The sequence below is a fragment of the Epinephelus fuscoguttatus genome, linkage group LG9, assembly GCF_011397635.1.
Source record: "Epinephelus fuscoguttatus linkage group LG9, E.fuscoguttatus.final_Chr_v1".
Taxonomy (NCBI): Eukaryota; Metazoa; Chordata; class Actinopteri; order Perciformes; family Serranidae; genus Epinephelus; species Epinephelus fuscoguttatus.
The window spans coordinates 36,700,070-36,706,977 of record NC_064760.1 but is presented as its reverse complement, the minus strand read 5'-3'; positions in this window follow the sequence as shown (position 1 = coordinate 36,706,977).

Sequence of the window (6,908 nt, the reverse complement as noted above, 5' to 3'; positions counted from 1 at the left end):
ACACTGCGAGCAGAGTTCAGTCTCAATCTGAATTATTTAAATACATTTATTCTCTTATTCTTAATCATACTCACCGTGGCTACTGAAATGAGCCCAGCCGCCTTATGTGTGAATATGTTATCGCACAGTCTTAAGTTTATTGTTTGGAGAGAGACTTTTAAATCATGGTGCCTCAGGTAGTCTCGTGTAATACACTACTGCCATCCAGTGGTGAGACAATGGCCTTATCATTTCCAATGGCCTCCTCACATACAGTATCTTAAAATAAACTTCTCAGTGATATGGAACATAATTAAAAGGATATCATATTCTTCTGTGTTTAGTTTTTATGCACTGTAGACATTTTTTTATACTTTATTAGCACCACTACCCCCTCAAACACACACACACATATAGCTGCAGAAAGAAACTGAACACATTTTTAAAAAACAGAAACACAGACACTCACACCCAAAGCATAGTGGGCAGTGCAGCCCTGATATCATCCATTACACTGTGATCTCCACTAATAGGCCACTCCAGTGGCAGGCTAATTCAAGAGACTGATTAGCATAAGTGAGCTATGGCGTTCATTAGCCTTATCAAGGATTCATAAAGCTGACCAAAATGAATGGGGTCCTCTACACGCTGTCCAAGACAAGCACTAAAGTCATTTACACAGGCTGTGTTTACTCTCCACTTACACTGATACACCCACATAAACACTCAGAATTAGTGCTGTGGTCAAATGTATTCTGGGGTTATTGCTGAGGCAGTTGAGGGCAATGTTGCCTTTAGTAGGTAAATGGAGAGGAAGTCTGAGCACAATGCATGTGATGCTGATAAAATAAAGAGCTGAAATATAAATTACAGCCATCATAGTGAGCTGTAAGGAATTAATTTCTGTCAATCCCCAGAGACCTCCATGTTAAAATGCCCAACTTCATAGCAGAAATAAACAATTTTACAGCATGGTTGGTAATTTTCCTGTACAGGGATGAATTTTTATATAACTCACCTGTTTACATTTAATTAAGGTTTAAAGTTAGCCATCATTAAGGGTGTGGCCGCTTTGAGTTTCTGTGACATGTCACTACAATCTCTGAGTCAGATCCACCTCTCGCCCCTCCACAGCTCTGCCCTCTATCCCAAGAATAGTCACTTCTGGCTCCAAAAAACAAGATGGCAATAGCCAAAACACCAGACTCGCTTCAAAACATCAGTCGACAAACCATTGGGTGACCTCACAATAGCTACGTCCATTATTTTATACAGTCTATAAACAAACCATATTGTAAGGCATAACTATGGTGGCCCTGAGAGCTGAATGCACTGATAGGCGACATCAATAACTTCATAAGCCACAACAAGTGGAAAACAACAAACATATCCCTGCCATGTGTATCGCTTTTACACAGTTTTTATTACGTTGAGAGCTTCTTGTATTTCTTTTCTTTTTTGTAAGCTCATTTTTGGGGCTTTTTGCCTTTATTTAACAGGACAGGTCTAGCATGGCAGCGGGAGAGAGAGGGGGGATAACATGCAGCAAAGGGCTGCAGACTGGAATTGAACCTGCCACTGCTGCAGCAAGGACACAGCCATTGTACGTAAGGGAAACCTGCTTTTTTTCTAAATGCTGCACGTGTCTTCATCTTGGTTAGGCTGCTTCTTCATTTGCTTGTGTTGTGACTATTTGTGTGTGCTTGCTTCATTTGCAGTGCAATGAGCTCCCAGGGTAACCGTACATAACAGGCTAAAAGAGACTGTATTTAAATTTTCTGCATACATTAGTGGGAAATTAAAGAGATATACACTAGCAGCTAAGTGGGCTGTGGCGTACTTGAATTACAGTGCCAATAAAAGCCAGGCTAATGCTGTGTTCCAAAATATATATTTCTGTTTGCTGAAAATGTTCATCTTGTGAGCCTAAAAACCAATTTGATGACTATGTTAAAGCTGCCTTACCCAGTAATTTTATAACAATTCACCAGATGACTGTACGTTACGCGAAAGGTGTCACTTGTAGTGACAAACCCACAGATTATCGCTCCCATCTCTGAAGTTTCCTTTCACCTTTACTGAGCATTTTAGCATCTTTAAATTCTTTTACAACCTGCAGTCTGATGTTTTGATTGACTGTCCAAGCCTTCATAGTTGCTTCCACAGCAGGCTGCTGTTTTTAGCAAAGAAAAGCCCGGATAAACTCACTGTACCCCACCTGCCAACCACAAAACAGCAGACAAAGTTAACAAGTGGCTGGTGAACCATAACAGACCAAAACAAAGCAAAGCTAATGTTGCGTACCAGGCAACCTGTAACTCATGTTTTTTCAACCTTCTACCCATGAAAGTGCACTGGAACGGCAGTCAAACGCGTAACATACCACCCGTGAACTCGTACCAGATCGATGTACTCCCAGTTACGCTTTCTGACGTCACACAGCCCTCTAAACCAATTACCTTACTCCTCTAAACAACAATGGCAGCCCTATGGATGCGGTGTTGATGCAGGTGATACACGGTGAGAAATAGACATAAAATAACCCTAATGTTAACGCAATATTGGCAGCCACTCTAACAGCTGGTTTCCAGTGCAAGAATAAATCAATATAAAATACGTTTCCAAACACACAGATAGCGTGAAATAAAAAGTATAATAGCATCTGTGACCTTATGCGCCATTTCTCCTCCTCCGTTTCGCTCAAATGAGCAAGGAACCGGCACCTTCGGTGACAGAAGTGATCATAAACAAACATAAACCCTGCATGGTCCGTCATGTTGCTTTGAGAGTTTGACGTGACTTGCCTGGAACGCTATGAAGTCGTGAGCCGTGACTTTAAATGGTGACTTAGAGGCTCAGAAACTTGCCTGGAAGGCAGCATAAGACTCTAAATTACCGGTAATGTTGCTACTGGATGTGTAATGAGGTAACTGCTTGCTAACATGTTAGCAACAACATAAAATGAGAGTACAACAAGCATTGTTTAACAACTTTTTTACACACCTAAAGGCTTTCAAATTGAAAAGTAGGGCATTTACTGACGCATTTTATGTTGTGGGACAAAATGTAAAAGTCTCTACAGATCTTATTTCAGACATCCAACCAAAAAACCCATTCACTTTGAGCTGAGAGAAATGGGAGTGCCAAAATGCTAACTCATTTCCTGGTTTTAGGACTCAGTTAAGCTAACGTTAGTGTTAGCTTCGTGAAAAAGACAAACTTGGATTGGTGTAAGGTTGTAGTTTTCTGTTTATTAAAGAAAATAGGTATATGAAAAGGTTAAAATTGAGTTCTCAAACTAGTGAGTGTGACACACTGTACGACCCACTGACGTGTTGTCACCTTACCAGCCAACAACAGTCGCAATTTTCTTTTGTACTAGTCAAACAACAAGGGCAAACGGTTCAATGTTTTTACCGCTCACTGTATTTCTGTGCTTCCACTGCTCCCAAGTTGTCCAAAAAAAGGATTCAACAGGAAACCTGTTTTACAGGCTGAATAATTCCCCCACATGACATGAATGTTGCATAGCTTTCACATCATGGATACTACAAGCAGGAAAAGTGGGCACCTACCATGGCTTGCTCCAGGCTAGACGTTGATGAGGAAGTGGAAGCAAGAGGCTCCCTGCTCCTCCTGTGTTTTGGGTAGGGCTGCCGAAAAGTTAAAGACCATAAAATTAGTTTGGAGCAATAAATTGTTTCAACCAGCTGAGGAGGTTTTTGCCTGGACAATCAATTTTTGGATGAAGTTGCTCGCCATGCTATGCTGCTGTGGCCTTCCTGAGTCAGTGTAATGCTGAGTGGGATGTATTGTGTGTGCGTGTGTGTGCGCGCGTGTGTGTGTGTGTGTGCGTAGGTATATTGACACTGGGGTGTCTGGTTGAGTAATGGGGACGTAGCAGAGTTTAGATGGCTTCTATCCTCCTTCCTATCCAATGCTTGAGAAGGTCATCACTCATACAGACAGAGGGAAAGAGAGAGAGGGAGAGAGCGACAGTGCTCATCCAAGCAGGAACGAGAGTGTGAAGTGTGTGTGTGAAGTGTGTGTGTGTGTGTGTGTGTGAGAACACAGAGACGGTACTGAGAATGGGACAGAGAGGATGGAAGGAGAATGAGAAACGATTGGTAGACACAGAGGCTGAAAACGTGTCCTCTTTGAGGATACGACAACAACAGCCTCCAACCTTCTGTCATCTGTTTATTTTCGCATTTCACAATATTAATATGCTAACCTGCTTCCCAGCAATATGAAAAATGTTTTATACGTGAGGACTGAGAGCAGCTAGCTCAACCACTACAAAGCTCTAAAGCCTCATTAAGCAGAGCAAACACTACAGTCTGTGCCATCACTGCATCACATCCACACTCAGTCACCTGACCATATAGTAGTCCCACTTGTTAGTTACTGTCTAAATAAAGATTTTGGATTGGATGTGGCGAAGAGATCATCAGAAATTCTCTCTTTGTGTTGGTAATCCACATCTTGGATTTGTGCTATTACTCTAGCTTTACTTGTTCTGCTGCATTTAGGTTCCAGTGGGAGAATCCGACATTTCCGACAGACATTTGATGGTAAACAGCTCTGCTTTCATGTAGCATGTTGTCAGGAAATCAAACCCAGAAGACAAATGATAAGAAAATGAAAAGCTGCAGAGCCTGTAGTCGTTTGTTTGTTTTCACTTGTTCAGGTCTGGGCGATGATGCAGAAGGCGGGCTCCCACAGGCTTTTCACACAGAGGAAACATCCAGCCTTAAATGGGAGTCTTTACTTTCACTGAACAGCAGAGAAAAGACATTATTCAGGCTGTGATTTTGAAATTCTGGAGCTGCTCCACAGACAGTGAATAATGTAATGACTGCTTGGAGACTGACTGCTCGAGATTTCACTGGGATACGAGAACATTTGCTGTTTAACAGCAGGAAGACCCAAATCCTGTAAAACGTGTGTGAATTAAGTTTCACAAACAAGCAGGCTGAGAGTCATAGACCACGCTATTAGCTCTGAGTAGGGAAGGATTACTGAACAGAAGGCCAACCGGGCACAGGCCCAGGGGCCCAAAGTGTAAGGGTTGGCCCCTGGCCCTCACCTGCAAAATGCCACTCAAATTAACATCTGACCGAGAACAGATTCAAAATGACCACAGAGAGATGCAAAGAGACACAAAACGGCCAAATAATAACAATAATAATAAATACATTACCCCACTACCCCACTAAACAACCAGAGACCCAAAAAAACACACAAAAAGAGGCTAAACAACTATTAAGTGTGTGTGTATGGCATCTATGGAGGAGAAATTGGGGGATTTTTTTGCGTATCTATGCCCAGGGGCCCGTTGTCTGATAATCTGCCCCTGTCTATGAGGCTGAACTTAGACACTCAGTAAAGCTTTGAGCTAAATTCTAACATATAAAAAATGACAACATACTGATGTTTAGTTTACTTTTAACTAAATAATAATAACTAATACTGCAGTTAAGGTAAAATGTAATCACAGGTTTCATTTATGATCTTATTTTCTTTTGGAAATAATGTAGATCATTCCTTGTTGGTCATTTCTTTTTCAAATAGGATGGTATCACTAACTTGATGGTGGATGGGAGGGGCTTGTTGTTTTAAAGGGACAGTTCACCCCAAAATAAAAAATACATTAATTTTTCTTTCACCTGTAGTGCTATTTATCAGTCTAGATTGTTTTGCTGTGAGTTGCCAAGTGTTGGAGATACTGGCCGTAGAGATGCCTACTTTCTCGCTAATATAATGGAGCTAGATGGCACTCAGCTTGTGGTACTCAAAGCGCCAAAAAACACATGTGAAAAACTCAACAGCAATGTCTCTTTCCAGAAATCATGACCTGATTACTGAAGATAATCCCCAGACCTTGTTGTGAGCAGTTTCATATAGGGACTATTTTCTTCTACCGAACTACACCTGCCAACAGTATCACCCTGCAGAGGGCAGCGCGCATTCACTGCTAGCTCACCTGGCACCACTGAGCTAGTTAATGTTACAGCTCTCCATGAGCAGACCCACGCTTCCTTCTGCATGATGATATGTTTTGCAAGTGTAGTTAAAAAACAGTTCCTCCATGAAACTGCTTACAAGGTAATCTAGACTGACAAATAGCTGACGGCCCTACAAAGGCTAACCGCATTAACTGCAATTTAAGTGCATTTTGGGCGTTATAGGTCAAAATGTTGATTGTTTTAAGGCATAAAAATTACTTTATGAATACACATTTAATACATGCACTGCTACTTTTCTACCTCTAAAAAAAAAAAAACAACCTTTGAAGCCATTTTCTCAGTTCAGACTGAAAACTACTTTCAGTGTCTTGGACATTAATGCAGTGTTATCAATGTTGCATGACCTTGAGTGCAAAGGTCTAACCCATCCATCCATTTCAACCGCTTATCCGAAGCTGGGTCGTGGGGGCAGCAGACTGAGCAATGTTTTCCAGACGTCCCTTTCCCCAGCGACGCTTTCCAGTCTCCTCCTGGGGGACCCCGAGACATTCCCAAGCCAGACAAGATAGTTTTTTCTGGGTCTGCCCCGGGGCCTCCTACCAGTGGGCTGTGCCCAGAACACCTTTAACAGGAGGCATTCTGATCAGATGACCAAACCACCTCAACTGACCCTGTTCAATGCGAAGGTGCAGCAGTTCTACTCCAAGTTCCCTGTAACTGTCCAAGCTCCTTACCCTTGTGAGGAAACTCATTTCAGCTGCTTGTATCCACGACCTTTTAGTCATTACCCAGAGCTCATGACCATAGGTGAGGGTTAGGATGTAGATCGACCAGTAAATCATCCCTCTTCACCATGACGGTCCAGCACAGCACAAAGGTCTAATCTTTAATGGCATTTTTAACTGTGTGTGTGAATAAGGCTTGCTTTTTATTCAGTATTTATTACAATTTTAAATAATC